We start from the raw sequence: 26,910 nt of genomic DNA, 5'->3' as shown, positions 1-26,910 counted from the left end.
CAGGGAGGTGGTGGAGTCCCCATCCCTGGAGGTGTTTAAGAGTAGGGTCGACATAGCGCTGAGGGATATGGTGTAGTTGGAAACTGACAGTGCTAGGTTAACGGTTGGACTAGATGATCTTCAAGGCCCTTTCCAACCTAGATGATTCTGTGATTCATCAGCTCCCGTCGACTTGTGCACTTTCAGGTTCCTTTGATGGTCTCAAACCTGATTTTCTTCTACAGTGGCCAGTTATTCATTCTCCCAGTCCCTGCCTTTGCCTTCCACGACCTTGGTGGTGTGTCCAGAGCACTTGCCATTGAAGACTGAGGCAAAAAGTTGTTGAGTACCTCAGCCTTCTCGATATCCTGGGTAACCAGGTCTTCTGTTTCCTTCCAGAGAGAGCCCACATTTGCCCTAGTCTTCCTTTTATCACCAATGCATGTATAGAAGCTTTTTTTGTTGCCCTTGACGTGCCTGATGAGATTTAATTCTGCTGGGGCTTTGGCCTTCCTAACTTGATCCCTGGCTGCTCGGACTGTTTCTCTGTACTTCTGCCAGGCTTCCTGTCCTTGCTTCCACCTTGGTATGCTTCCTTTTTATGTTTGAGTTTGTTCAGGAGCTCCTTGTTCATCCATGCAGGCTTCCTAGTTTTTTTGCCTGACTTCCTCTTTGTTGAGTTTGGAGGAGTTTATTCTTGAATATTAGCCAGCTTTCTTATCCCCTCCTCCCTCCAGGGCTTCATCTCATGTTGCTCTACCAAGCAGATCCCTGAAGAGGCCAAAGTCTGCTCTCCTAAAGTCCAGGGTCGTGATCTTGCTCTGTGCCCTTCTCTCTCCACCATTTTATGGTCACTACAGCCAAGGCTGCTCTTGAGCTTAATTCTGAACAATCATGCTGAGTTTAGATCTTTTATCAATCCTTAGTACAATCAAACACTATGTCCGTTATTCATCACACATTAGAGTGAAGAGTTTTTTCACAAGGTTTAAGACAAACCAGAAAATCCTCAAGAAATGTTGAAGGGACTAGGAATGTGAAAATTCCTAGTCTGATCTTTAAGCAGATCTAAGCTTGTGTTTCAGTCTCTGTCATTTCATCAGTACTTTTGAAATCCCCACCAAACTGAATTTATTTGACTCTGTGTTTTTTTCTATGCTCAGTGAGTCAGCAGATGTATCTCTTTATGTCATTATTTGATTCTTTGTTTCCACATTGCTTTCTAAAGGATCGAATATGAAACTTTGTATTTTGCCACCACCATAACTAATTTCTTTCCCATGCTCCATCCCGAAACACTGAGCAAGAGCAATTTTAATGTTAAGATCTAATTGGATTTTACTTTTGAAAAAGCTTAAAACATGGTATCTTGAAAGAGTGGCATATTTTCACGTTCCTTTTTTATGTTTAAAACATACTTTTTTTTGTTTGTTGAAGTGTTTCCTAATTTGGTTCAGCAGGAAGATGGTGAGCTATGCTGCAAAATGCCAGTCACCATAATTTTTTTATTAATTCCTTTTTTTCCCTTTCTTCTGGTTTTCTTTTGCACAGTGTCCTCCACTGAGTACAGCATAAATAAGCAACATTATTACAGTGATGGCCTAGATCAGCTTTCATAGGAAGACAAGACATATATAAAACATATTTTTAAGTTTTATTTTTGTACTTTCTGGGTGTTAAAAGGTAGATGAGTCTATGACCCACACAGTCAACAAAACTTGCAAGGGTACACTTGAGTTTTGGAAGAGCCAGAGGATCTTAAACATGTGAAAAAGTGTTCTGTAAAACAGGACAGCTCCCTGGCTCGCTTATAAAGTAATTTTTATACTACATTTCTTTACAAGGTGATGTAATAATGAGAGGTTCTCCAGTGAAACTTATGAGCTCAGGAAACTAAGATTTATTAAAATAGTACTTTGATTTATTATTGCTAGCACTTGATACCATAGAGGAACTTATTGACAAAATATGGTTTTTTTCTTAAATTTATTTTCAGAGGGATAAAAACAAACATAAAAGAAAGGAACATATAGAAGAGTAAAGGAAGCATATGTAGGGCTAAAAGCTGGTTATATCTCTATCCTAAGCCTTTAATAGGGATGTTTTCTTAATATGATATCTCATGCACATTGCAGTTAAAACTTGCTCTTGCAAATGGAATAAATGTATTTTTCTATGTCTTGAAAAAGTACGATAGTTTCACTACATATCATACTTCAGTTAAAAAATTAAGCTAATATTTAAAAGAAATGAATGATCTTTATTTTGCAAATTAAGTCTTTTCATATAGCATACTGATTCATACTGTAAATTATGCCATTGAAAAAATAGTGTTAGTTTTACTTTGTTTTAACTGCTCATAACAAACAAGCGTAAACAACATAAAAAGCTGTAAACATATAATGCTATTTTTATCCTATGTATTAACTGCCAGAGGGAGGATAATATATTGTGCAAATGAAATTATTGTGATCCAACCTCCAGAATCTGGCTTTTATTAATAAAAATATGGCTTTGTATTATATAAGAAGAAATATTTTGGGGTTTTTTGGTAGTTTTTTTTAGTCTTATCCTTTGCAGAAAGAACAGTGCCAACTAACTAGTTTGCATTGTAAGACTCTGGTTGGCTGAACAGCAATATTTTTATAATGCGGTGGTCCAAATATATTGTTATGCTTAAGTCCTTACAGAACTCAAGGCATAGTTTCTGTAAACAAGGAAGTGAAAATTCATCTTTGGGAAGGGGAAAAATCAGGTAGAAGTGCATGTATCTTTTGTAGGTATTTCTACTTTCTGTAACAGTTCTCAGTAAACATGCCTACATTTTGAGGGTACGGAGATCAGGTGGCAAAATGACCTATTAGAATTTACACAATCTTTGTTTACAGAACATGTAGTTATGAGTTCAAATGCCATCAATATCCTATTAACTTATGTCCTGAAGCAAAATGAACTAAAATGTAGATTCAAATAACAATCATTAATCTGCCACATCTTCTGTCACTAAAAAAAAAATGTTGCTATTTTTTTTTCTACGGTTGTATAATAATCAAAATAAATGTGATGTTTCTATAAGGTTTTTTCTTTAGTACGTAATTTTTATGCATATGCACACTGATAAACTGTGAACTTTCAATTTAATAAGCAAAGTGCATTGAAGTGCAATTGATCTTTTTAAGCATATCTTTAATGCCTTTCCTCCCTGGTTGTTATATATTTCTATCAGGAAGGGAAAAAAGAAATACAAGACGAATGAACAGATAAACCATAAATGACAACAAATCATGGACTGTCCTATAAAAAATCACCACTTCTTTCCAGAGTACCATATCTAAAACTGAACACATTAGGCATCTCCACATTATAATGGAAGCGCTATTTTTCCCCATTCTGGAATTTCAGCCTTTTCTACTGCCTTCTTTTGCAAGTTTTAAAGTGGAGACTGGTGAGTTAAAACTCTGAAATGACAGAAGACAGAAAATAAAAGGTTCTGGCAGAACTACACAAGTCAGATTTGAAAGCCATAAATTTCTTCCTGCTCTCCCCATTTTTTTGCTAGTTTTTGTAGCACACAGAACTTGTGAACTGGAAGTTCAGCATATGGTTAAAGTCAATATAGCTTTCAAACCATGAATACCCAGGGAATGTCTGTGGAGAGTTACAAACCTCATGAAAGCAGTTGGGGTAAAAGTTCCAACTGACAAAAGCACTAATACCTGTGGTACAATCAGGGAGTGTCTCAAAGATTTATTGTAAATCATACAAATATCATCAAAATTAGATATTCATAAGTCATTTGAACCAGAAGAAATGTATCAAAAAGTTCAAACTACACCTACGTTATTGCAGTGCATGAAGAGCAGGAAGCAATTATAGAGCAAATACATGAAACAGGTATGATGAATGCTCCTGGGGACATTTTATGAAAATTAAAAGATGATGTTGTTATTGTAAATTGATGTATATTTAGGAAAGAACAAAGTCATACACACAATCTTTAGATACAGTGAATGATCTGCCTTTCATCAAGGGCTGAATGAAGGCATAGCTGACATTATATAGTTGGAAAGTATTAAATACAGAAGACAACTCCTGTTGGTCTGAAAGTCTCAGAGCCACAGATCACTAGGGGCTGGAAAAATATTTTAGGGAAGTGAGCAGTCAGCACACACTTACCCTATTCTTGTCCTTTCTCAAGCACTTTCTGTTGTCCTGTTTAAGACAGACTTTGGGATGGATAGACCACTGATCTGACATGATCATTCTAATCTTATTAAAGTATGATATTCTTCAAACTTTTACAGGCTCCAAGCAATATTTCCTACTTCTACACAGTCAAAAATATTCTCCTCTGAAGTGATTTTTCTAGACCAAGACAAAAGAAATAAACACACACTTACACTGCTGTGATGTCTCTCTACTCTTCTAGGGTGACTGGACCTTTTAGCTAACATTCTGCATTTCATTCAATATTAATTAATTTTTTACTTTCCCAATGATCAAAACATACAGTTGCATTTGAAATCATGATCCTACATTTTCTATGTTGAGAAGAATATTCCAGGCTCTCAGAAATATGTTAGTATCTCAGAGTTTAACTGTCTATACATTCATTCCAATACATCCTAACCAACAGGGGTGAAATTATATTGCTGCACGGTATAGCTGGCTACTACCTGCAATGGCTGGAAATTGCACTCTGAAAATAGCTGTGTCTACTGATCAGAATCAAAAACAGATCAGACAGATCTGAGCATATATACATGCATAAGAGTGGCCTAAATATCACTTCCATTTTCTTGTAGAGTCTGCACAGGGTTGTTCCTTTTACAGTAGTTAAGGATTTCTCTCATCTTTGCTATACCAAGCAAGTTGAAATATAATTTTAGGCTGCTGTAACTCTACATAAAGGAAATATTTGTGCATAGGAACAGTACCAGGATTGAGGGAATGTCACTTTTGAATGTGCAATTCTGTCGTCCAAGGGAAACAGCTCTGACCCTAGGGTTTGGCCCACAGATGATGGCCAGGTCTTTGTCATTATATTTTAACTAATCTTGACGTTTGCAAGTCTGTTGGCAGACCCTATTTGACTCTTTCAGTTAGTGTTTCTGTCCAAATGGTTGCTTGTCACAAATGGACATGATTTTTCTCTCTCCAAAGTGTTTCAAATGAAGTAATTGTCTACTCAGCAAGGTCAGCTAAACAAGAATACATCAGCATTGTTGCAGCAGATTGTACAACTAAACCGCTGTACGCAGCTCAGAAGTTTATATATTTAAAATATTTAAGCATTTCTCAGTGACATTTTTATAAGAATATACTTTAATATTCTGTTTTAGTTAAAACAGTATATTCCCAAAAATATTTAAACACCATATTCTTTCAGTGGTGATCACATATTATACATGACATTTTGATGGTAAAGCATCACATAGGACACAAAGTACTCTGAGTGGTTATTTGTTGCAAAACTATGTTGTTTTGTGATAGCAAAATCCTCAGAACAGGAGACAGCAGTAGAGATAGAATTTTGTGTACAGCTTTATTCTAATGCAGCACTGAATGAGTTTAGAATTACTACTTTTTTTGCTTGTAATCATGTTATTGTATTTGTCTATGTTTGAAAGTTTAATAAAGTCTTCATAAAAAGATGCCATTCTGTCTCTTTTTGTTATTACAAAGTATCCAGGTATATTGTCTGGGAAAATCCAAGACATTGTCTGGTATCTAGTTTATTAGATACAGTGCAATAATATGTGAATTCAATTCTTGGATATTGGTGGGAAAATGCTGCAATTGATGCTATAAACCTGGGCCTTACATACTACACACAGTTTTCTGCTTATTCAGGCTTTTAGCGTAGGCAATTAATTGACCATTATATGTAAGGAATGCACATTAGTTACTATTTCTTTGTTCCGCTACCCCTAAAATCAGGTTTTTCAAACTCTAGGTTTGCATTTCTTTAAATGACCATGGGTGAGTTGTTTATAGCAAAAAGGTCTCCAGTGCTGAGGCACCTCTTATTATCCTATGCCTGTACTGCTCTATGTCACATACTGTGTGTCCACTTCTCAATGTCTCTCCTATCGTACAAGGCCTATGTATTTCTCTACACTGCATCACTATCTAAGTGTTGAAAATATCTCATTCTACGTAGAAGAAGTGCTTGCTACTGTGATTCTGCCATAAATAAAAATAAAGCAAAGTAGACTTAGACCTGGTGAATTAGAAAAACAGCTGTTACAGCTAAAGTAGGTAAGACAAAACTGTTGTAGGGTCAAGAAAAGTTCAGAGGACAAGCCTGGCAAGCGTCCATCCTGAGGCATTGCATTCTCAGTGCGAAATACTGTATTACAGGGCCACATGCTTATAATGCCTATACTTGCACTTGCACAAATATAAAATCCCATTGCAGTCTACAGAGAATTAATCAGTACAAGCGATGGAGCTTTGAAGAAAATTCGACTTATTCTGAAGAAGACCTTTTAGCAGTGGGTTAGTCTAGTTGCTTTCTAGGCCATAATGGAGCTTAGACACCTAGCTCACATGTAGTCATAGGTAGGAGGCTAAATTTAGATGTCTCAAACTTAACCTCAACTCTTCCGATGCAGCTGAAATGTCTGACTCCTAGATTAATGTTGGTTTCACTCTTTCCCATTCTCCCTCTGACCTAGGCTTCTACATGGTTCAGCTTTAACAAGAACGGTGAGGAAAGGAGGTACCTGAGATTCATTAAAATGTAGGGAGATTTTCTAGGGCATGAGTAATGTAGAGCTAAACCCCTTCAGATTATTAGCTTCCCAAATGCTCTAACCGGACAATGGACAAAAACTGGAAAGCTGCAACAAACAATTTCAGGTGAAATTAGGTATCAAATCGCAAGAGGAACATTGACTTCCTAAGAAGAATAGACATGGTCACTTAAATGACTAATATGCCTCTGGAGGTGCCCTCACTTTATCTTGCACAGTTCTGAGCAGTCCTGAGAAGTTAGCAAATGTGTTTGCTGCCTGGGACATTTAACACATAAATCACAGGTAAACTACATTCAGTCTTAGATATGTTGCACAAGTTCGTACAGTAATTCTGCCCTGGAACAGAGGCTTGCCAACTGGCTTAACCACAGGAGAGTTTTTGCATATTATTAAACATGAAGCATATTGGTTTATAGAAAGAGGGTTAGTCATGGAACCAAAGTCAGATTTCTTCTCAGACTAGACTGTCTTTCTGCTGAGAATTTCCTGGGAGACTCATCTTCTAACAAAGAACCTTAACTGAGAACTGAAACTAAGGAAGGTAAATCCCTCCCTTGACCTATGCCCCTTACCAGTGTTTATAGAACAAATCCCAGACTTTAGAACTGTTACACAGTTATTAGGTACATGTCAGTCCCCATATATATTCTACTTCTTAGTCTTAAAAAGTGGTATGGTTTACAGTTTAGGGTAGCCAGGATTTGCTGCATTTTTTAAAAGCTGTTACTTCTTAAAAAATAAAACAGAAATTTGTTCTGCAAAAAGATAATTCATTGTTTTACGCACTGTAATAAACTGATACAGACAACAGAGTTAAAATCTTACTGTTACCTCTGATCAGATTGTTGACATAAATATCATGTTTTCAAATTTAAAAAAACCCCAAATGTTAGAACTCATATATTATCCCACAAATTCAAGGGGAACTTTATTTCATCCCTGTGGCCATATAAGAATATTAAAAGGCTCAAGAAAGCAAAGAGAGCTATCTTTAAGAAAAGGAAAGAAGAGTAAAGATAGGAAGAGTTTATTTCATCAAAATAGTATAAAAAATCATAGCTGTAAACTAATTGAGTTTATATGACTACTAAAACTAATTGAGTTTATATGAAGAGGGCAACTGATTAAGATTAAATCTTATCAGTTATGAAACCTCATGAACAATGCTAAACCTTTGGAGAACCTGAAAATAATTTAAGCAATAAGTTAAAATGTATCAAGGCATGACTGAATATTTTTTAAGGAACTATATTCTTGTTTTGAGATTGCCTAAGGTTTTGTCAAGTTAGATTAATCACCAAGTCAAAAAGAACTCATAATCAAACGTGATGGTTTCCTGGGAGTATCTCTAAATCACAACAATTCCTATTTTAACACAACCACTCTAAGTTTTGTATCAACCTAAGTTCCTATGCATGTTAAATTACTGGAATAATTTTTCCCTATGATAACAAAGCTGTCATATTTTCTTTGCTTAAAAAATTCAAAGAACAGTAGAACAAAGGTTTGTCGTGATTACCTTAATTAAAACAATGTTTCGTTTTGCCCCATTGTCCATGTACTTATTTTTCTTGAGTAATTATAAATCTTACTGTTCATTACTGTCAATATTTAACTAATGTTTATATGTATTTAAAATCTGGTCTCATCTAATTTAATAGCATGGTTAAACAACTTTTTTCAAATATATTTTCAATTTTTTAAGTAAAGATAATAGATTTTATGTCATATAGATTATATAGCCACATATGAAACCTGAAATTATTTACTTTGAAAAAATGAAAGCAGGAAATAAATAAAAGTAATCTTTTCTTTGCTGTATGGAGGGGCAGAAACACCAGAATCCATTTAATTTATCTGGAATACATCACAATTTTTAGGTGAAATAAGAGAACTTATTAGAATTGAATGAGTTTTCAAATAATTTAAATATCATTTAATGTAGCAATGCTGGCAAACCTTTGAGAAAATCTTAAAAGGCAAATCTGCATTCACATTTGCCTGGGAGCAGGAGGGAATAGTCATCTAGAATATTAATGAAATAGAGTCCAGTTTATTAGAAATACATGAAAAAACATTATCAGTTTGTGTTTATCAGGAATTAACATAGTAAACAGGTATTTACTAAATGATCCCTTTATCAAGTGATTGATATGTGATCAGTGGTTTTGGTCCTTACAATAACATTTGATTTTATGACAAATATTTTCCCAAGGAGAAAAAAAAAAAAAAGAAAACATTAAAATTGTAAGGGCATGGTCACAAACACACTCAATTTCAGTGGTTAAATTTAAAAACAATTTGCAAAACAAATTGTTATTCTAAGTGCTGCTGTTTTGGTTGACACAGGTTATTTGAAAGCCAGCCCAAGAAGTATATTACATTTCACCTGAGTATGTCTGGTAAGGTAAGCAAAATAGGGTTAAGCAGCATAAATTTTCATATTTTATCTTGGGTGTATTTAAAGCATTTAAAGCTTTTCTTAAGTAGGGATTTAACAATTCCAGCCGCAAGGTTTTGGGTTTTTGTTGTCTTTTGTCCTTTTTTTTCCCCCATATCAAAAGTGTCCCGTCCCTCACATGCCTTTCTTCATACAGATATTAAGCTACATCCTAACTTCTTTAGAAGGATAGAAAATCTCTTTGATGAGAAATAAGTATCACCCTTTAGTTTTAAAACTGCTCAGGCATGGCAAAAGGAGTTTTTCAGTACTGTGTGTAGAAGGCACTGTGATTTTCACTGCTCTGCAAGAGTCCTACCTCATTTTATATGTTAAGAAAATGACAAATGAAAAAGCTGATCTACCTATATAAGGGTTTTTTTTTAATTATTCCTTATGTTTCTGCACCAGGTACTAAAAATTATTTATCCTTGAATAGAATGAAGCCATGCACTGAGAAGCTTTACTCATTCACTTGATAAGTCTGCCTTTTGACTGGAATATAACTGAAAAACTGTATGCAGGATCAAAGGTAGTTGGTGATCAGAGTAAAGATAATCACAACTCACTCATATGGTCATCAACATGTGAGGGATCACAAAACACATCTATATTTATTACCTTAATTGTCTACTTTAACTTCAATAAATTGATTCTCTCTTTTTGCCATTTAGGGTTTTAATGTTTTTGGGATGGATTCCTTATATTTGATAGACTCTTGTCTTAAACTGTGTGCTGTCAAAATAATGTCTACCAGATAACTCAGGGTGCCCTCTATTCTGCAGTGTGTGAGCCTCATAAGCTAGGAGAAAATTTCAGAAAAGTTCTTTATGAGTTAAAAATTTTTTGAACAAGGGTATCAATTCTCAGCATTTATTTTCCACCTGGAATATACTTGTAATCAAGAAAGTGAAAGAAAATGACTTGTAGACAAAGATACAAATTCAGATGAAAGTTAAGTTTGACAAAGAGAAAACTATCTAGAAAATAACTCTGGAAAACTAAACAAGTCATTCCACGTATAAGAACAATTGTGATCCCAGTTTTCAACCACTTCTACATCTATAACTAACTAGATCATTAATCTTTCTCTCTTTAAGGTGTAAGCTGGGTCTTTTCTGACATCACTCATCTCCTCTCACTTGTTTTTTCACAAAACTTGCAAGAAACACTTATCTCTTAACTTCTACCACTGGATCACATTTTGCAAACAACTACCAAAATGCAAAAGTTACTAGGAGTGCATTCACAAACATCTAAGGGAATGAAGGTATAAAACATTATTAATAAAACTGGCTAAAAACATTGACATAGACCTGCAGAAGTAGATTTACTAGAACAATGAAGGAGGCTGGAGTTCCCACATCTAAGCCATCACATGTGTTATATGCTCTCAGTCATGCCTGACACACCCCAGCAGAGTATGCAGTGTGTCTCCAGAGCAACCCTTACCCTCAAGAACACTCATACAACACTGTGTAGTTGTATTTGTGGGGGAATTACGCTGTTAACTCAATGATTTAAAGGTCTTACCTAGACACAACTCTCATATAGCTCTGATGTAAGTGATCTGCAACTTCTTTTCTGAAAAAATATTTGCATTTTGGAAAATGAGGTATTTAGTTTTTACTCATGTATCAGAACTTTCAAGAAAATAACATATTTATGTAAAGAGGAGCATGATGTGAGCAGAACTTTCCAGGGGTAAACAATATTTTATTTTAGAAAGAAGACAGTTATGAGGAGAGATATGTGAAATTTCTGCTTAATAAAGCATCTCTCCTGGCACAACAAATAGTGTAGAGATCTTGTTAGATCTAAGAATATAAGAGATAGAATGTATTCAAAGAAAAATCAGATTTTAAATGTTGGGGCAGTTGAGGTTTAAAGAGAGTTTAAAAGAAAGGGTATAAGTCATAGTTTTAAAACATGAGGTGACTTTTTCTCTCAGAACTGAGTATTTGATAACATTTGAAGCTTACTTGATACTAAAAAGCTCGTTATCTGCTCAAATCTAGTTTAAGCCACAGAACCCTAGAGCTTGCCTAGTTTTAATTGTGCTTAAACATTAACATAATTTATTTTGTCTACTGTGAAATGGCTAACTTATACATAACAGTGCACTATTAAATGCACTTCTATTGTCAAAGTCAACTGCTTCTGGCAGTGCCATTGCTGAGAAGCTACTGAGTAATGAGAACTGACAGGCAACATCACAAATGTTCCATCAAAAACAGACTGTTAGACTAAGAATTAAGTGAGCGGTACTGACGGATCGTTTCTATATTAGTGAAATCTAGCAGAAAGAACAAGGGTTTCTTGACACTCACTTGCACATTGTGATGACTAAACCTGCACATTAAAGCATAATGGAAATAGCCAGCTACTCTGAAATACATGGAAGTGGGTATATAAATTGCTTCAAAATAAATCTGAATATCATGGCACCCTAAACCACAAACTTCTTATGAGCAATTCCTTTGCTGCACATTTATTGCTGTATCTATATCAGTTAGAGAATCCCAAAAGAATAAAATAAGGGATATAAAAAAACCTCACAGGTGAGACAATATAACATTTATGTGCAAGTCTTTCCACACTTTCAGTACACTGGTTTGCTAATGGTTGCAGACCAAATTTATAGGTGCTGTGCTATATTCCTCAATTAGTGAGAAAATGATAGAGCTCTGAATTCTGGCAGTGCATGTCTGTAACTGCAGGGATCAGTAGAATCATTTGAAGTGTATGTGCTTGGACAGGTCTGTGACCATTACTTTTTGTCCTATTCCTTGTGGACACAGCAGTCTGTTTTCTTCATAGTGACAGCCTTTAACATACCTGATGATCATTAACATGTCATCCTTTCAGTTTTCTGTTTTAAACAATCCTAATTATTTCAACATTTTCTCATTTCTCTGAACAGCCCTCTTACTTTCCTCTGGACTGTTTCCAACTCATTTAATGTACTTGAAGGCTGAGTACTTTTCCTTGAATTTTCGTATCTTTTACAAACTGGTTAGCATTTTTCTCATCCAGTGTCTAAATCTTTAATTACAAAACTAAGTAGTAGGACACTTGGAACAGACTCCTTGCCTGCCTTGCTTGATACAGCTTTCAGTTTGAGAACTATCTGTTCAATACTGTTTAACCATCTACATACCATTCTATCATGGCTTCGTCTAGACAATGTTTGCCTGACTTGCCTAAGAAAATGTTAAAGGCATTCTGATCTCTGATTCTGTATTAATACATGACACTTGCTATTATTTTCTCACCTGCAACTACTTTTGTCCTGTCATAAAAAGACATTAAGCTATTTTGATTTGTTTTGCTCTTGACAGATGTATACTGACTGTTAAAAACAGATGGTTTACTTTTTTGTTCTAGGTTTTCTCGGCATTTTTTGTATACTGAAGCTGGGCTGGATTAGCTACAATTCCCTGATAATTATTTTTTTCCCTTTTCTTTTTCTTTAAAGACAGCATATACATTTGTCACTTTCTAATTTCCGGGAATTCAACCCTTCCCTCACAAATTCTGATTTTTACTCAAGAATGCACGGTTCCTTATGGGTGGTGAGGGACCAGAACAGGTTGCCCAGAGAAGCTGTGGATGCCCCTCCCTGGCAGTGTTCAAGGCCAGTTGGACAGGGCTTTCAGCAACCAGATCCGGTGGGAAGTGTCCCTCCCCATGGCAGGGTTGGAACTACATGATCTTTAAGGTCCCTTCCAACCCAAACCATTCTATGATTCTATGATCCTGTGTAGCTTATATGAGTATCTGTTGGTCCACTTCATCTGAGAGCTTTAATAAATCGAAGCATTCTTATCTTCACTTTATCTTCCACATTTATACATGCCATTAGTTGTACTGAGCTTCTGATACTACTTATGTTAGTATAAACTGGCAAGAAAAGTTTCAAAAACTTGTGATTCCTGTTATCATCTGTGATCATCCTTCCATTTTCACTGAGTCCCTCACAAATGCATTCCTTGGTTGTTTTCTACTAATTTATGTATGGCACTTTTTTTTGTTGTTGTTGTTGTTATTACTCTGTTTCACAGTGTTTTATTCTGTGCCTTATCCCTCCTAATGTTGTCCTGTCATGCTACAGCAGTTTGTTTTAATCCTTAGTAAGCACAAAATTTTCCATTTGTGTGATTCCTTCTTGAGTTTCAGATCATTGTAAAGATGAATTTAGCCAGATTAATCTTTAAGTATATTTTATTCCATTTTGTCTCACATACTGGTTTTGCTCTACTGAAATTCCTTTCTCCTCAGTGTGTTTTTTCAGAACTAGAAAATCATTTATCAAAAATCCCCTTCATAACTCATGTATAAAGTGCCCAATTAAATTTATAAAAAAGCCTGTGACTACAGCATTTCCAGCTTCTGAGTACTTGCTCTGACATCCTGAGTAATACATTACAGAACCATGTAAAAGAAAAGAAATTAATAGAAAACAGAAGAGACAAAGTTGTTACCTTTATATACCTTTTTCCTGCCCTTCACATTGGAATCACTGCTTCCAATAATTGTACTTTTAAAACACAGAAATACAGAAATGTAGATTGTTAACAATGCCACTCCTACTTCCTATGACATGATTATTAAGTCATGGTAAGTAAATCTGCACAAACCAGTTTTAATTAAAAGCTTTTTTTAATTAATAGTTTTACTGCATGTTAAGTTTTCTAAGTAAACAAGTTTGCATTTTGTCTGATTTCTCAAAGAATTGTTCAGAAGTTTTACAGAATTAAGAAAATCATATTACATTGTTAGCTTTGGATATGGAATGACTGAGACTATTTGGGAAGATTAAGTCAAATGTTATTGATTCTAGTCCTTTAGTTTGCCTTTTTTAAAAGTCAATTCAGAAAGGACAGTAGCAGTATTTATAACTCAACATCCTTGAGAGTGGAGATGTACTTATGTTGACCAAAATGACCTGGTTAAAAAATACACTATATGTTCAATATTAATTCTTCCGTTAAAAAAAAAAAAAAAAAAGAAAAAAAATTGTGCACAAATATTCATACTCACAGGTGACCTGTTTTTCAGACTCCATCTATTTCCCACTGATTTTTTCATAAGAATACAGGCAGCACAGACTGAGAAAGATCAGAAAAGCCTATGCTCCTCAAGGTTATTACCTTGTTTTCCTAATTTATAAAGCTCAGCAAAATATTTCCATACTTTTTGCATTTGTTTGTATTAATTCATCACACTGTAGAACACACTATTCTAGAAGCAGCTGACCTTTGAATATCCTTTGCCTATGTCAGTAGTGGAAATCTGAAATTCATTCTTACAAATCTCAGTTCATATCTAGGAAACACAGATTACGAAGTTGAATGGAGTCCTGTAAATTGAGCTGCTCCTGTAAATAATTCAATTTACCCAGGACTACTTCAGGAATGGGCATTTAGTTCTTGTATCATTGAAACTGATTTAATTATACCACATGTTACAGGTGATTGTCTTATTTAATCCTACCCTGAGTATATAGCTAGGAAAATAGTGGATTTCAGTCCATCTGATCTGATGGCAAAGTCTTATATTTCCCAACTTTTTCATATTAGAACAAAGCATCCCAATAAAGAACACAGATATGTACTAGTAAATGAAGGCCAAGGAGACTTGTACATAACGAAATCATGTAGAAGTAGCAACAGCAGCATTATTTGGTGTAAACTGAGAAATCAGGGACACAGTTTTTTATTAGTAACCTGAACAAGAGTCCAGATGCAGAAAACTACAGTATAGGTGTCTTCTTAACAGTACCCTGATATTTGACGATCCCAAAGAACTACCATAGAGAGACTTGCATTTACTGTCTCAGGGATATTATATAAAGGCTGCATATTTAACAAGTTGGGTCTTTTTCCAGACTTTTTTCTAGTAATTTTGCTTTAAGATTTTTTAACATGGAACTTCTAGCAGAATCACATATTTTTTAAAAAAAGGCCTCTTTCTTAATGATCATTAAACATTTTCTTTAAAATTTGACTTAATATCAGGTAGATTATCTCTTAGATGTTCAAATGAACTACAGAGTGAGTGGATTAGACAATACAGAGGCAATATTCTCTTCAACTCTTAAATTACCCTCCCCTGTGGTTCTGTTTAACTCATAATAGTTTGCTGAAATTCATGTTCCTTTCTCACTATTTCTTTTACTTGGTAGACATAAATCAAATGTTGTAGTCATAAGTATGTGGGTTTTTTCATCAAAAAAGGTAAAGATATTTTCTCTTGTTTTGAAGATAATAAGAGAAGTAGAAGTTAGTATCTGCAGAAGAAATAAATTAAATTTTCTGCTTTGTTTTGAACATCATTAATCCTTGGTTAATAGTTACGGAAACATATTAATAGAAATATTACAAAATTAAGACTTTAAAAACAGTTTATAAAGTAAGAAATGGACAAGGAACCATAAGATTGTAGTTTACAATGAACTTACATTAATTTGGTGGTTCCCTTCTGCACATAACAGAAGGGAACATACCATTCATTGCTTGAAGTTTTTTGTTGGCTTTTTTTTTTATTATTTGTTTCTTTCTTTTTTTTTTTTTTTTTTTTTTTTTTTTTCTCCCAGGAATGGATAACAATGAAGTCATAGTTTGGATTTAAATTAATCTAAATATTGAATTAATGGCCACTTGCTTCAGCTTCAGTCTGAAAGGAATTCAAGTAGAAGTTGCTCTTCACATTATCATAAAAAGTACTTACTATTTTATGACAATGAATATTTCAGAAAGTGTGAAATGTTCCTTAATTTATTAAGCTGTATTGATTCTCTGATATATCTACAGAAAATCTATCAGTTGCATGTTCAGCAAGTGAGGGTCTTTTGGTACTCCACTATCTATCTGATCATCACACTGAATTATTTTCTCTGTATTTATAATACTCTGAATTTGTCTTTCAAGTGCAATTAGATCAATACACTCTCACTGTTACCTTGTGTAAAGACATTTAAAAAACATTCTCCTAGGAATGATTTTGCCCACTAGAGCCTACTATGATCATGTTTGCCAATTAAACAGTTGCTCTTTTTGAGTGAATTGGTATCAGTTAAGGAGTACACACAGTTTTTCTTCTCTTTGTTGTTTCTCATATATTCTTATATGTCTCTCCCATTTCTATTAAATCACTTAAACTTTCTACATATCTGATAAATAAATTGGTTATGGGAGAGCTTTTCACATATACATGGGATTTAAATTGTAGATACACCTTCCATCTTCTCGATAATATTACGTTATCCTCCACAAAAGGTATCAGCTAAAACCAGAAGTTTTTACTCCGTTGATGCATGTATGTGAGCAACTCCTACTCTTTCTGTATTGGGTAAATTCTATTGATTTGTTTTATATTCTCAGAATTGTACATGTTTCCAAGCCTCTGTATCATTCTCTGAAACTGTTCTAGTTTGCCAAGACCCTTTTTGAAATATGAATGACAGGTCTAGACATCATGTCAATATCAGTGTTATTAATTACATCTAAAAGGAAGACCAACCTTCTGCTCCTGTTAGTTTTCCTCTTCTGATGCAAGAAACTAGATAACTAAATTTCATAACTAAACAAAGTCAACAAGGAACTCCCTTTCAGTGTGTTAATTACCATCATTCCTAAGTCTTTTTCATTATCTGTACATTCACAGTATGGTTTACCATCTTGAAAATGTGCTTAGAGAAATTTTTTTCCCATGTATGACCTTTCAACTTTGGTGAAAGAAAATTTTCCTGTCTTAAAACACACATTATTAATAGAAATACATTTTCTGAACTGACCTATTGTTTATTAACCAAACTCTCATGGCTTACTATTTTCTGCAGCTTTTTATCAGAATTTCATGTTACTTCCAAGTCATGATAAATATAACACTGAATCAAAAGGAGATTTCTCTATGATGTGTGAATTCCCTGTTTATCATTGCTTGTTGTCATCTATCAGTTAAGACATTTTAATGATCTGGTGTAGTGCTCTTTTTCGTGATATTTTAAAATGGGGTATATCAAACAAAAAGAGCTATACTCAGCATTTCTTTCCTGACTAGGACATTTAGCATGTACAATGTATGCACATAATAGCCACAATAATGACAACTATACATCAACATTTCTGTAATATGGGAAAGATGTTGATTGCTGGATAGTAGATGCAAAGAAATTCAGAAAGACTAGAAGTACAGCAAAACCAGAATGGAATTTAATCTAGAAAAAATAATCAACATACTGGAAAAAGGGAATATGAAAATATGTTTTAAAAATATATATTGGACAAAGATCCTCTTTTCCTTCCTCTCTTCCTTTCAATAATATATTACGTTCATGCAGTAGGGAAAAAATGAATACAATCTGAAATAATAGAATATAAGCTAATGCAATGAGTCTAAGGCAGATTATTGGGGGTGGGTGCAGTGGGGAGAAAGAAAAATAAGAAAACAATATTTTCTCCCGAGAAGTCTTTCTATTATGGAACAGAATAGGGCCATTTTTGAGTTGGGATTTTGCAGAAATACTCATATGAAAGGAGTTTGTGGAAGGCAACTGATTTATGAACTAAACAGATATAAGAATAGCTCATAAATAGCAACATATTTGTAACATGCTAGCATGTGCACAATTAAAGATAAAAATAAACAGATTGAGAGTGCTATATAAAGTGAGTTGAGGTTAGAGTGTAGGAGAATCATCACATGTTATGTGTTGAGAGAAGACCTTGAGTTGTTTAGAGATCGAAGATACAACAGCCTGCACATTTACCTCAAAACAGGACGTACCAAAACACCAAAGTTCTTCAAATTTTAAAAGCTGTGTCTTATTGGAACTTTATGTTCAACATGAATTAATTTAGATGGAGAAAACTCAGAGTATCTAGTAAGGTAGAATAGAAGTTAGATATGCAAGCTCTTCTCTCTCCAGCAGTTTTCTCTCTCCAGTAGTCTTTCAGGGTGGATTATTTCCTTGAGTTTACTTTCAAGCCAGCAGCTCTCAGTGGGTTTCTGGGTTACACCAAACACTATGCGGTAGCTAAAAAAGAAGTTATCTTTTATTCTTTTGCTCATTTTGTATCATGGCTGCCTGTCTTCTACCTGCTTTTCTTAGTCCTCTCAGACTCTGCTCTTTCAGTCCTCCTTTAAGCCATGAATATCTGCCCCCACTCTGCTTGCAACCTGCCTGCTTGTTACCCTTGAGTGTAATAGGACAACACAGCACATCACAACATAACCTGCCAATAAATAGAATAAATATAAGTCATACATGATTATCACTCCCACAACTGTTCTCACCATTGGGAAAGATCCAGTTAGTTGCCCTACAAATAGCTGGAATTTACTACTCATTGCCTTTATAATTCAATCCTAACTCTATTATAAATGTCAGTATACTTCATTTACCAGGTCTATGTAATCAACCACACAGATTCCTTTCTCTGTTTTAAGAATGCTGACTGATATATTCACTCTGTGACAGTTAATAGAACCTATATCTGCATTTGGTATTGAACTAATTTCCTAAAAAAAAAGAGCAGTGTGGTAGTTGCATAATGAACCTGTGAAAGGCTTCACTCTGCAGTGTGTGCACATATTCGAAAAAAATAAACAAAACTAGATGTTGAAGTTGTCAAAGAAATCTTATCAGCAAAAACAATTGGTCAACTGAGCTACTGACTCGAAGGGATAAACCCAGTAGAGTGAGGATGACTGAACTCACAATGTACATGACAAGAGATCCCCTTGCTGTCTTGTGGGGAAAGGAAACATATATCATCAACCTATGAGGGTAAGGCACTGATTAATAAAAATACAATAAGTCTCAGAAAATAACCTCCCCACCTCCACAAAAGATTGTTTTTTCAAGGTAATTTGAGTTAAAAAGTAGAGAGAGCTGCACAACAGTATCAAGTTGGTGGCTGCAGTAAGCTTAAAAATTAAAATAATTATGTTAAAAGTAATTCCTCCTTTGATATGACTCTTTCTGCATGGCTTAAAGTTCTAATACGTCTAATGTCATTCTTGTTTATTCTCTTGTAAAAAATAATCCTTCAGGCACTTCTCAGCTGGCTTTCAAATGTAAATCAGACTTTATCAAGGTATTCTATGTCAAATATATTATTTCTCCTTTAGATATATGCTTCTAACTCTGCTTCAGTAGCTTGTATCAGATTGTGTGATTAACAACCTTTCTCTGCTTTTCATTCTAATATTCAGTACTATCAGTGTTTTAAGCAGTGTCAGCCCCTGTTCACATACACCAGTTCAAAAAAAAAAAAAAAAAAGACACCAAATCTCTTAGCTATTTGTGGAATCTGTAGCCATCTTAAGACCACTTTCAGATTTATTTTCCTGCTCTAATGGAATTACAGACTTAAGTGGAAACAGATATTTTAGATTTAAAAGAGAGTCTTGGCTCTGAGGTATTTGAATATGAAATTCATAGTTTCTCCCATTTGGGTCATCTTGGGCTAATGTATCTAGAATAAGTCTCCCTTATACAACTAATAGATGATTTATGCACTATTCAGGATCCCCCCGGACAGACCCAGCAGGATATATTAATATCAGAGAGGTCCTAGAACTACCTCTTTACTTTTGATAAATTCTATTTATACCAACGCACAGATTCAGTTTTTAAAATCATATTAATTCTCAAAAAAAAGGTTGAACTTAGTAGAGTATACCTCTGTAGAACACTGCTGATTTTTACTGCCATTTGTAGCTTCACAGATTTGAACACTGAATAAAACTCCTGAGATTTCTTGGCAGGCGTTTCTTCTGCTTCCTTGGATACTCTGAATATATGCGGTTGAAATATTTATTTCAACTTAGAAAAAGTCTTAGTAAGAGCTCATACTCTTCTCATTCCCACTCCTCATTATTAACAGACAGTATCTCCAAATAATTCATTTTTCTACAAACACAGTAACATGACTACGTAGCTCTACAGATTGTGGATTGATTTGAATGTATTGATAAGGAGCTTAAGAAAGTAAGGCCTTTCAAAAACAATTTAAATAGCAACATTTTAAATGTTAAAATTTCTCAATTTTTTTGAATTTCAGTTTGTGGAAACATTTTTGAAGAGAGTGTTGTGAATACAAGCCACATTAAAACTGATTACACAATACCTAGTTTATATATATGCATATAAACATAGAAACCTGTAATAAACCACAAATTTTTTAGTTTGCCCCTGAGAGTAGAATTTTCAGATATTCTACTTTTAAATCTTGACTGTTTAGCTAGACAAGATAACTGGCAGCTGCTGAGGATGCTGTACTAGTTAGTCAAAATGCCAGGGTGTTTTCTTGCACCCTATCAGTCAATACAGTTTTATAGTTGTGTAAAACATTAACTTAAAAATTGATTTGCTGTTGCCTCTAATGTTTCCTAACAAGCACCCATAACTGAAACAGTACCCAGTGTCTCGCATTGTGCTTTGTCATTTACACCCGGTGTTGGAGATATGGCACTCCCTGATAAAGTAGAAAGAGGTTCAAGGTGACTGCATTTTCTGGGGGTTTGCATGTCATTAGGTGGCCATGTGGACTTCTACGGACTAAGGAATTACTTCTTGACTTCAATGGGAATTTTATCTGTCAGAAATGCAGTGCCATATCCAGTGTGTTACACTGTTGTAGGCTGCCTTGCCCCTTTTGTTAACAGAGTTGTAGAGGTAGTTTACAGGAGAGAGACAGAAAACTTGGGTGAAAAGAAGTCATGTTTTTGATGGAGACAATGTGCCTCTTAAACTTTATGAGAGACAGGAACTTTGCATTGTTGCTCAGACTACATTCGATATTTGATGAATTACAAAGAAGTGCTATCACCCATTCATTCAGATACTTCTGAAGTTATAATAATGCATTATGACTAAAATGTTTAGATTACCTTCCTCTTCATATTTGACAGAAAGTCATAGTAGATCATGTTGATGATCACACATCTAAAGTAACACCACTTCTGAAAATTATGGGTTTTGTTTTTATTTTTGTGACTACAGATTGTATTCTGTAGCACAGACTACACAATTACTTAAAACTTTCTCCTTTACTCTAAAGCAATGTTATTGCAAAGCTGTTTACTGGGGAAAAATAAGCAATCTTTCCCATTAAAATATGTGTTTCACCAGACTGAATTTTCAATTTATCTAGGACCACTGTACATTTTGCTTAGCTAACTTCTACAACAAGGAAAATATTTGATGCTCAAACAGACTCACATGTTTCCATGGAAACCATAACCCTTAAGTTCAAACAATTTGGAGAGGAAGCTAAGCATTGTATTTCAGCCAAAGAACAGAATGGTCAGAATACCTCGATTTGTTCAAATATATATATAAATATAATATCCCTTCTCTATATAAAAATGATTAAAATTCTGTCTCAGCTGAAATTAGTAAAATATAGCCTATGATGCTATAACTCAAAGTCAGATTTCATACACTTAATGTGCAAAATAAGTAATATAATGGAGTTATGAGTACACCAAAATTAAAGAATCAGATAAAATGGTCTGTGAAAGGTCTAAGAGATAAACTGTGTTCAGGAAAAAAATTGAGAAATATACAAAGAATATCAAATAAGTATATAAGGACATGTAATCTGGACAGCAGAGGAAAAAAAGAATATCTATCTAGAACAGAGAAATGGGAATTGTGGGGAGAGTGGAAGAGAGAGATATAGCCATGAGCAGTGGGGAATTGCTTTCAAAGGGTATTAGATATTGACATCTATTTTACTTTGTGAACTAAAATAACACCTTAGTGAGTTTAGGAAGAAGAAATAGAAATCTCTGTGTATGTTACATAAACACTGAAATCTATTTTCTTCCTTTTTTTTTTTTTTTTTTTTTTAACAACTCTGTTTTGTGCAGATTATTGTTGCATGGGCAATTTCACACAGATTTAAACCAAAAAGTAGGTTTTGATCCACAGTGGCTGTTGTGGTTTAACCCCAGCTGGCAACTAAGCACCACACAGCTACTTTCTCACTCCCTGCCACCCAGCAGGATGGGGGAGAAAATTGGAAGGGTAAAAGTGAGAAAACTTGTGGGTTGAGATAAGATCAGTTTAATAATTGAAATATAATAATAAATGAAAATGAAAATAACAAAAAAAGGAGAAATAAAATCCAAGAAAGACAAGTGATACAAATGAACAACTAACTGATGCCCAGCCAGCCTGTGAGCAGCAGCTCCAAGATAACTTTCATCCTAGTTTATATGCTGAGCATGACATCATATGGTATGGAATATCCCTTTGGTCAGTTGGGGTCAGCTGTCCCAGCTGTGTCCCCTCCCAGCTTCTTGTGTACCCCCAGCCTACTCGCTGGTGGGGGGTGTGAGGAGCAGAAAAGGCCTTGACTTTGTGTAATCACTGCTCAGCAGTAACGAAAACATCCCTGAATTATCAACACTGTTTTCAGCACAAATCCAAAACATAACCTCATACTAACTACTACTAGGAAAATTAACTCTACCCCAGCCAAAACCAGCACCGTGGTCCTGTGGCATACTGGGGCTTGTTTGAGATTATATGTATGTATTTCCACATGGTCACCTCCTTCTGTAAAACACAGGTCCTTATTTTGGATACCTAGACCTCTGTTGCATATGGTCAAAGGGTATGACAAAAGTGTTCAAACCAGAAGAATCATGTTATTACACTGCAGCAATCAAAGGGAGGTGAAAAGTCAGAAGACAAAGACAGCTATAAAAATAAGTATTAATACGCATCAGTCAGAAGGCTGATCCCTGCTCACTAAAAATAGATTTTTATTTCTGCTTCTACCTTTTCAATTGACTGTTTGAGAAAATGAAGGCATTAGGATTTTTTTCCACCAAATTTATGTCTATCCCTGTTTTACCACTTATGACAGAATATGGGGTTAGATGAGAAGCACTAATTCTGTTGGAAAAATGGTTTAGGAATACTTTTGTAATCACAGAAAAGGTCTTTTATGGTAGAAATAAGCAAGAACTATTCAAGTCCTCAGTGTCAAAACCTCAAAATAATCTGCCTATATCCACTTTAAATTAAAATCAAAACTGCAGGCTTTCTTGGTTTGTATGCCAGGTGAATTTTCTTTCTTCCAGGTTAAGGTATTACAAATTGAATATTTGCTAACATACTGGGCAATTACGGATTAAGTTCTACATCCTAATTGAATGGCCTAATTTTCTCTTTTTAGGGTAGTGGTGACATACCTTTTGCTCCCTACTCCTCATGAGAATGTCAATGGATTTGTTGCTTTAACTGTTATGCAAATTTATCTTCATCCCAATTTTCATATGTGCATTTTCATCTTCGTTATTTTGGTAATTTTCTGCATTGATATGCTTCTGTGGTTAATTATGCAAGTATTCTTTAATGAAGATGTTTTGAGAAACCACTTTAATTAGATGTCTGAGGGACAGCTTGTTTCCCATCCTACATCTAGTTGACATGTAAATGGCCGTGACAGAAAAAAAAACCAAGAAAAAAAAAAAGATACTGAATGAGATCTTAGTAGGAGAACTGATTTCTAGGAGACTGATTTCAGGGAAATAAGACATGAGACCTAAATGTAGAGCTCGAAGTCTGGGGGAGATTAGTGAAGGCAATCTGACCAATATTCAACTCATAGGAGATGCAACAATTCCAACAGAAAGAGAGGATTTATGTGCACATTGTGTTTAATGTTCTTCTTAAAACACTGCCAATAAAAAGCATGAAAATCAAATAATCAGTACGCGGTGTTTCAGAGTCAATAGCTGTCTTTGAATATCGACATACTAAAAGAAACATATGTCAAATAATATATTTAAGAAAGATTTAAAATACAGAAGAATTAACAAAGACTGTTTTGTCTGTGTACCAAGTGGTTTCTTTATTCAGCCAGAGCTTTAAACACTACTTATTCCCTGTAGATATGTAAGAATGGAATAACTGTTAAGTATGTGAACAATGTGTTACATTATCTGAATGCAGATGAACAAACAAACAAAGAAATACCAAACCTGTATACCAGGAAAATACAAAATGAGCAATGTAAAACTGGAAAATACCATAGGCAGGTTTTTTATGGGAAGCTAATATCTCTATTACATCTGAAATAGCATGTGAGAAAGATCACAGACAATCCATCTGAAAACTTTTTATTAAAAAAGACATGCTCATTGTATTAAAATACAACATCCTAAGGTGGAAAAGGAACCATTCACAGGAAAATAAGCTTTTAAAATGAAAAGGGGAGTTCTATGCAAATTACTAGAAACTGGGCCTGAATCTTCATTTTACATTTCCAAGAATTGGGAACTTCAAGAGTATTCCTTCATACTGGTGAAATAAGTCAAAAGACCTATCTAGCTCTTTCTCTTGAGCATTACTTAAATATTACCAATAATTTACACATAAAGAAAAACAAATGCAAGGTTTAAAAAGCTCTGAGAAAGAGTTTTCTGCTGTATCTTCATCTCATGTGTCTTTCTTCATTTGGTTTGCTAAGAAAATGGAAAAGCAGAGATGTTTTCTGTTTCAGTTTTTAACCCCTCTCTCCCTTGTTGCCGTCAGTGAGGAGTCAGTGTAATTGGAGAAGAACATAGAATATTTTACTTGTTCTCATGAATCATTAACAAAATTTGAACCATGTCCCAATTTTTGTATCATTATTTTGGTTGAGGAGCAAAACAACTGGACCACTTTTTGGATTTTCAAATACCAAGCTGATTTCTTTCAGCTAAAAAAAATCTAATTAGGTTTCTAATTGGGCCACTATACAAGGACAAAGGGCAGGGCATACCCTCCCAAATTTCCTTCATTTAGGTGGTGTTAGCATTTTACTCTAGCTCTGGCTCAACTGAAGATGTCTCTTTTCTCTTTTATTATATATGTATAATAAAAATCTCAAATTTATGAGAACTGTTGATACGCATATCTTTCATTCTCTTCTGCTTTGGTGTTTTAATAAAATTCTGAACATGCATCCTCATTCCTTTCTAGATTAAAACATTACAGATAAAACCATTATATTTTTGAAGTGTCTGACTACTGAGAGTGTATTTTAAGTAGAAAAGTTCTGGTTTTTCCCCTTTCTTAATTAGAAAAGGGGAGAGCAGAACAAAACAGACAAGTAAGAGACTCAAGGGCACTATCATTGTCTCACACTGTTCTGATACATGGATATTTTAAGGCAGATATTTAAAAAAGAATATATAAAAACCCTATACATGAGTAATAACAAAATAATTATTTTTGTTTAAAGGCTAGAACCTCTAAACATCGCATATAGAAGGTATTTGCAATGATTCATAGTTTTCAATTATCCCATTTGATCCAGTTGTTAAACAAAGTGTGAGGACTTCATAGATCATGTCAGCTCCAAAAAGATATTTATTGATGGGACCATAGCTTTAACAGTGATTTTGTACAGGTGCTTTTCTTAAGAAGAAGAGGTTTAAAACCATTTTCCTATTTACAGCCTTGTCTTTTAAAGACAAAATCTGCACTTTATGACAGATTTTCTCTACTTCCTCTGAAGCTTTCACACATGTATTTCCTTCTCATACACACATTCCCCAACACTCTTCAGCAGTACATAGTAGAAGATCCACTGCCCCACAGCATTTACAGTATTTAGAAGTTTTTGATTTATTCTTCATTCTTCAACAATTTATAGTGATCTTAAATGCAAATGAATCTCCCATGGGACAATGCATTTGTTCATCTGCCCACACTGATGAGGTGAGGGAAATGTTCATGGTGTGTGGCTTCAGATGATACCTGCTTCCCACACTCCAGTGAGTACAGAGACCTGATAAGGATGGGAGCAGCTTTGGCCTTCTATTTCTGAATACAGCTCATCCATCCTCCAGGAGAGGAGTTTTTGCCCTTCTGCCAGTGTCTGAAATCCAGCAGTAAATTTGTGTCTGTTCAATGATGAACAGAGGTCAAAGTCTCTTTGTTTCAATAAGGTTTAGCCCTAGCTTATAGAAATCAAAATTCACATGAGTGGCAACTGATCTGACATTCTGATGTTTACTGATTTAATTTACTCAAGAGAGAACTATTTTTTCATTCTTTTTCTGGATCACTCATAATTTTTGCAACTGACACAATGAGAACATGTTCTGATTTTGTGTGAAGATGTAGGGGAGATTTGTACTGCTACTCATTTGTTGAAGAACCTGCTAGCTATTTCTAGCCCAATGCATTTCCATCTCTTCAGAGTTAAAATTCAAAATAATACAGTCCATCCTGTCAAACAGTCCTTCCTGTCAAAAAATTTAAAACATATCTTTGAGACCAGGCAGCTGCAGAACAGCAGTAGAAAAATAAATCATTTCAATTATGCTCAAACAGTTCAAGTCAGCAATGAATAAAGTGAATAAAGTAATATTTCTGCCTGTTTGATTACATGGAAAATATCTGTTCAGTATTTCTAATTTGCTTTAATAATTCAGCTGGAGTTCAAAATTTGCCACTGGCCAACACCACACCTGCTATGCCTACTGCCCAATCACCTTCCAATGTACAGCAGTTAGTAAAACAAACCCGACTTGTGCCATGATCCTGGCAACTGTATGAACCACCATATTTTGTTTTTTCTTTACATTTACATCCTTACATGCCATCTGTGCCCCCCTGGAGAGGGGCACTCATAGTTAAAGGGAACTTTACAGTTAGGCCTAGTGCTACAGTCTTGAAAATTGACTTCCTCTGAATTCAGAAATAAAGAAATT

Source organism: Strix aluco, chromosome 1 (assembly GCF_031877795.1).
Source record: "Strix aluco isolate bStrAlu1 chromosome 1, bStrAlu1.hap1, whole genome shotgun sequence".
NCBI classification, from domain to species: domain Eukaryota; kingdom Metazoa; phylum Chordata; class Aves; order Strigiformes; family Strigidae; genus Strix; species Strix aluco.
Note: the sequence above shows the minus strand (reverse complement) of the source record.